Source organism: Balaenoptera ricei, chromosome 4 (assembly GCF_028023285.1).
Source record: "Balaenoptera ricei isolate mBalRic1 chromosome 4, mBalRic1.hap2, whole genome shotgun sequence".
Classification (NCBI taxonomy): domain Eukaryota; kingdom Metazoa; phylum Chordata; class Mammalia; order Artiodactyla; family Balaenopteridae; genus Balaenoptera; species Balaenoptera ricei.
In genome coordinates, this window is record NC_082642.1 from 75,294,519 (window position 1) to 75,301,678 (window position 7,160).

Consider the following 7,160-nt stretch of genomic DNA (forward strand, 5'->3'; position numbering starts at 1 on the left):
TGACCATCATTTGCTAATTTCCCTTAATCCTGTCCATACCTTCATAAAGGGTCCTTAATTAAAATTTCTTCAGTTACTCTATTGGGGGATGCCATCTGTTTCCAACGTGGATGGTGACTGTTATAAGAGGCTACTGCAATCAAGTAGGAGATGATGGTAGCGGTGGAAGTGGAAAGAAGTGGCTGGACTCTTGCTTATATTTTGAAGGAAGAGCTGATAGAATTTGTTGATGGATGAGATATAGTATGTGTGAGAGAGAGAAAGTATTCAAGAGTGACTCCCAAGCAGTAGGCTTGATTAGCTGGAAGGCTGGAGTTGCCACTTAATGGGACTGGAGAGACTTCAGGAAGAGCAAGCTGGCGGTGGGAGCTTTTGTTGTGTTAAGTTTGAAATAGCAACTAGATATCTAAGGAGTTTCAAATAGGCATTTGGATATTCAAGTCTGGTGTCAGGAGAGAGGTCTGAGAGTCATCAGCCCATAGATAGTCTTCTAAGGCCATGGAACAGATGAAATCATCCATTGTATGAGTGGAGAGAGAAGAAGAGGAATAAGGGCTGTGTTTTTGTATTGTTCATATTTGGAATTTGGGGAAATGATGAAAAGCCAGGAAATTAGACTGAAAATGTGTGACCAGAAACTAGGTGAATGTGGTGTCCTAGAAGCCAAATGAAGAAAGTATTCAGTGGAGGAATTGTATAAAATACTGCTAATAGTCAAAATAAAAGAACAACTGAGAATTGGCTACTAGAGATCTTTGGTGATATTTATGAGAAAAGTTTCTGCAACACAATGGGGACAAAAGTCTGACTGGAGTGGATTCAAGAGAGGATGGGAAGAGAAAGAGTGGAGATATGGATTATAAGACATCTCTTTCAAGGAATTTTGCTGAAAAGGGAATTAGAGAAATAAATTAGAGAAATCAGACAGAGAAGCAGTATAAGGAGAGGTTTTTTGCTTTTGTTTTTTTTTTTTAAGATAGAAGAAATAAAAGCATGTTTATCTGCTACAGGAATGAACTTACAGAGGGAAAAATTAGACAACATTCATTGAATTATATAATTTAAGAATGAGAAGGAAATGTAGAGACCCTTTCCACCTCAACAGCTTTGTTTTGTAAGTGAGGAAACTGAGCCTCAAAATGGTTGGCTGACTTTTCTAAAGCCCTGACAGAGTCCAGTAATTGCTCACCCTTATTGTCCACTTTCCAGATGTATATAATGTTTGGGTCATGAGAGGGTCATAGAACTGCCTTTCTCTATATTTCCTTACCACCCTTAAGGAATTTGCTCACATCTGGGTCAATGGAGTCTAAGTTCCTGACTAGCAGCCATTTAGCCCATAGAATCTCTTGTAGGCAGCTGCTCACAATGCTATATGTAAAACTAAATGTCACTCAGTACATATTTAGTTCCCTTTCCTTCTCCTTCATTCCACCCCTTTTAATCTTCTTCTTTTCCTCCTTACCTTCAGTGATCCTACCATGACCTGACAATCTACCAATGGGAATTCATCCTATTGTTCCCTGTTTGGAAGTGAATATTCTTAGTAAATTATCATACTGAGCTATGATCAACAGACTCCTTCAAGAAGTGTTTTAAGAGATCCTTTCGCTATTATAGCTTGTAAAAGGAATGCTCTAATTCTGGTGCAGAATGGAAGGAAGAAAGGAGATATTTAGAGCAAGTGGGATGGAGGACAGGCCTGGGTAGGAATGTGAGGGCCTAGGGCAGTGGAGAAGCGGAGGGGATGTTGGAAAGTCAGAAGGGAAGGCTGAGGTTCAGCCACCCTTTCCTCCTGTCGGCCTTATCTGCATCCAAGTCAGGCGATCCCACCCTGCCTTGTGGCTATTGTAAAATAATTTATAACCATTTCTCCTGTGATTTTCTTTCCTTTTTCTTCAACTTGTTTTATTTTTTCCTTGCTGCGTCTGTTTTAGTCTGACTTCCTACTTTCCTTTCTAATTACAAGAACTGTTGTCCTTATCAAAGTCCAGAGCATGTGAGTGGAGGGCCAGTCAGAGAATTGCAATGTGTCTGACCAGAGTGACAGCACCCAGAAGGCATGTATTTCTGGATAAAGGCTCTGCTATCTTCTCAGCCTGTGAGGGAGGAAAACTGAGGCGTTCAGGATTTCAGCGGAAAGTTGGAAATTGGGGTGGACTAGATGTGTTTTTTCCCAAATGGAGATTTCCCAACCAACCCGCCATTTCATTCCGCATTGCATGTCTTTTTCCATTGCCTTTCTCAGTCTTTTCCCCCCTTCCCTAGCCCGAGTTCCACTTGTATGCAGCAGCTTTATGCATTGAATAAATCAATCCTTCCCTGCTGAGCTGTCAGCAAATGGAACTGACCAACAGAACAGTCTGTGTAAGTGTGTCTTGTGGCTGGGCTAGACAGACAAGTGCAATTATTTGATTGCTGGAGATTGCCACTAAATGAGGGTGAAATAGTGGGTCTGAGACTTGTTGGTGAATATTATTAATAATATAGTGTCATGCATTAATAACATAGTGTCATGTGAAACAAAGCTACACTAGAGAGTCTGTCTGAAATCCCATTTTCAGTCACATTTTCAGGGAGCTAGCTGGTGGAGGAGATGGGAAATAATAAAGCAAGGTGTCTTTAAGCAGCTGGTTGGGAGTTTCAGTCTGACCTAGGCTGAAGTTAAGAGAATATGCATTGCTGTCATGAGTGTTTTGGTGGCTGGAGTGAAGCATGGGATTCATCTCTGGCTAATTGTCATAAAATTACATTACTATAGTCCTTCGCTATGAAAAATCATCTTCATTCTCATCATTAGAATCCTTGAAGAGAGGCCATTGCAAAAACTGCATGAAATTCTTTCTGGCAACTGTGATGTCCTCAGTTACTGCATAGTCCATTTCCTTAGCCCACCTACCACAGACAACCCTTTCAGACTCCTCCACTTCTCCCTTCATAAAACTCCTAGTCATGCCAAATGGGATTTGTCACCATTATTCTCAGATATGTCCTGAAGTCCACTGCCCCTGGGCTTGAGTAAAAGTAATTCCCTTCATTCCAAGTGCCCTTCCCCAACCCCAGCTCCGTCCATCAGTTGAAGGCCTAGATCAAATTTGCCTTCTATGAAGTCTTCTTTGTTCATTTGTCTGGAACAGGTGTCCACAAACTTTTTATGTAAAGTAACAGTAAAATTTTAGGCTTTGCCACATGCAGCCTCTATATTCTTCTTTGTTTTCTCAAAATGTAAAGACTATCCTTAGCTCATGGTCCATTCAAAAACAGGCCACAGTGAATTTGGCTCATGGACCATAGTTAGCCAATCCATGGTCTAAGGTGATCTCTTCTTTCTCTGAAGTCCTATACAATTTTGTTTGTGTTATACGTGCCGCTTATCACATCTAGCCTTGTATATAAATTATTGGTATACAAGTATTTTCTCTATTGGACTGAAGATCTTTGAGAGTAGAAATTAAATCTTGTATACTTTATTTAACCCCTACAACATCTATTATGGTATCTGAACACAGAAGGTGCTCAAAGGATATTTTTAAATGAATGCATAAATTACTTATAATATCTTCCAGCAAGAACATAATTTATTTCCCAACTCTTCCAAGCCCTTAATTTTCTGATAGGTAGGTCTTCCACCTCTATCCTGATCCTGGACCCCTTAATAAGGCTATGAGCACCATAAATGGAACTGGTAATTAGACACAGAATATTGTTTTCATTTATTAAATGTTGTATTCATTCAACACTTATTACATGCAAATCTCTGAGAAAACATCAATGGATAGACAGAAACTTCAGCTGCTGTGGTGCTTTACAGTCTAGGCTGAGAAGCATGAGCTTAATATTAGCTCTCCTCCTGATATGTCTCAATTTCACTTTCCTAGTTTTTCATGTCATTTACATAATAATAATACATTTTGCCAGTTGGTTTGCCAGGGTGCAGGAAATAATAAAACTATAATAGTAGAAGCTGACATCTATTGCACACCTTAGATAGTTATAGATATTCTTTTTTTGTTTTGTTTTCTTTTTTAAAAAAAATTAATTAATTAATTTATTTTTGGCTGTGTTGGGTCTTCGTTTCTGTGCGAGGGCTTTCTCTAGTTGTGGCGAGCGGGGGCCACTCTTCATCGCGGTGCGCGGGCCTCTCACTGTCGCGGCCTCTCGTTGCGGAGCACAGGCTCCAGACGCGCAGGCTCAGTAGTTGTGGCTCACGGGCCTAGTTGCTCCGCGGCATGTGGGATCTTCCCAGACCAGGGCTCGAACCCGTGTTCCCTGCATTAGCAGGCAGACTCTCAACCACTGCGCCACCAGGGAAGCCCGATATTCTTTTTAATATATACCACCACTTAAGGAATTTAATGAAGCAATTCATTGCATTTATTTACTTTGTTGTCAATCTGGATAAACTGGTGATCACAGCTGTCACTTAACCAGATAACAGGAGATAAATCAATCAACTGGAGGCTATATCTTGATCACAAGCTAAATTAAGCAACATCATTTAGAATAGGCATATTGTGCTTAATAATTGGTGGAGGTTTAAAAAAATAACGGACTTAGTAAATGAAGGTGTGGAGATTTGATTTAAGGTCTGTTTGAATCCTAAGCCTCATCTTTACAATGTAATCAAAATATTGTTGGATCACATTGAGTTTCATTCTGAGCACAGATTTGCACTGAAATGAATGACAGTGAAGCAAAAAATAAAAATAAGAAAGATAAACAACTACACATACAATTAGCTGAAAGAAATTAAGATATTTTATGGCAGTCTCTAAAGAAAATATCAAAAAAGGAGTAAGTTCTTAGTAGTCAGAAGAATTTCCTTAAAGTCCTCCTTTCTGTCTGCCTCATGTAAAGTCCATTGCCAGACAAAACTCTTAACTCTCCCGATTCTCCCCCAAGGCTGTTTGCCCAGCTCTTTCTCCTCTTGCCACCACTCCTCAATCAATCTGATTCTCTTCTCCAGTTACTCTCTGCCCATCCAAGGTTTTCCCATTCTTTTATATTCTTTCCCTTTCTGCAGTGCACACTGTGGAAGGTCAGAAGCTAAGATAGCCGCCAGGATTCCCAGCCACTGGTGTACACCCCCTGTATGATCCTGTACCCTTGGGTGTGGGCTGGACCTGTGAATATGGTGGGAACATGGCCCCCTTGATTGATTACATCAAAGTGGCAAAGGTGATGTGATAGTTCACTTCTGTAATTTCACTTTATGTGAGACCATTGTAGCAGACTGGAGTGAGATTCTCCTGCTTGCTTTGAGGAAGTAAGCTATCATGTTTTAAAAGGTCTTATGGGCAGGACCTGAAGGTGGCCTCTAGGAGCTGAGATCAACCTCTACGAGCTGTTAGCAGTAACAGCTATGACTGCAAGAACTGAATTCTGCCAACAATTTCAGTGAGCTTGGAAGACACCTCCAACCCTCAGATGAAATGGCAGCCCCAGCTGGCGCCTTGATTTCAGCCTCGTAAGACCCTGAGCAGAGAATTTAGATACAATGTGCCTAGACTTCTGACCTAGTGAGATAATAAATGTTATTGTAAGCCAATACATTTGTGGTAATTTATTATACAACAATAGAAAATGAATACATGTACATTAATTTGGTTTGTGTGATAAAGTCCAAAAATATCAGGGGAAAGGGAAAGGAGTGTATTTATGTTTCATACATTTCTATTTTTATGTTTGTTACATCATTATTCCAGTGGTTCTACTCTGTTTTCCCCACTATAATACACAAACAATACACCTGAAGAATGTGATACCTTTCCATCACAATAGTGGCTCCCTATACCTGTAAATCTCCAAGGGTGGAGCTAAGGCTTGTGTAGTTTGTCAAAGTCCCCTGGTGGCTGGGATATGCTTTGGGTTGAAAACTATTGCACTATAATATTTTAGGGACTGCTAAAACTGGGTCTGCTACCCATCTCTGGACTAGATCATACATTGACTTTATTTGATTTCAGTGAGCTGGCAATTTTAAGTTATCAAAGTCAGAGACCAGTGAGAAAATTTTCACATGCCCCATCTTCATGATAAAACAAAGTGCTAGACATTACCTAGATATAATCTGCCTTTCTCCTGCTCCCTACCTCAAGAAGGTATTCTTCAATCATCAAATCAGTTCTGGGCTTCCAGGAAAGTTGTTATGGCTCTCTTGGTAATTATAGGTAGCTGGTAGGGGGGATACCTGCAAGCATCCACAGACCCAATGGTCTCCTATTTGAGAGAGGTGCTGGTGGAAGTGGTGAAGGCATTATGGCTCCTTTCATTCAGTTTGTTCATTGTAGATTAAAGTGACATATAACAACTCCTTTTTCTGGTTGAGGATGTAAAGAGCTGTGTTTCTCCCTATTTTTTCTCCCTTTTTTTTGGTCAGTGTTCATGCGGAGAATTAAATTGATTTCTTAAAGTTAAGACAGTTTTGCATTCCTCAGCTGGATCATGGTATATTTATTCTTTTTATGTATTGCTGGATTGGGTTTGCTAATATTTTATTTAAGGTTTGCACATACGTTTACTCAAGATATTGGCCTGTAATTTGCCTTTCTTGTAATGTCATTTCAGGTATTGATGTCAAAGTTCAGCTGGCCTCATAAAATGAATTGGGATGGGTGGTAGGCTAGAAAAATGACCCCCCAAATGACATTCATGACCTAATCCCTGGAATCTATTAATACCTTATTTGGAAAAAGAGTCTTTGCAGATATGATAAAGTTAAGGATCTTGTGAAGAGATTATCCCCACAAGAGAGAGGCAGAGGGAGATTACACACCGAGGAGGAGAAGGCAGTGTAAGATGGAGACAGAGATTGGACAAGCCAAGGAATATCAACAGCCTCCAGAAGCTGGAATAGCCAAAGAAGGAATTCTCTCCTAGAAGCTCCAGAGGGAGTGTGACCCTGCTGACACCTTGATCCAGTGAAACTGATGTTAAAATTCTGGCCTCCAGAACTGTGAGAGAATAAATTTCTGTTGTTTCAGGCCAGTTTGTGGTAATCTGTTACAGCAGCCATAGGAAACTAATATATGCAGGGTTCTTTATTTATTATATTTTAAAATTCTCTAGAAGAATGTGAAAAATTGATATAATTTCTTCCTAAAATGTTTGGTAGAAGTCACCAGTAAATACTTCTGAATTGAGGTTTTCTTTTTGGGAAG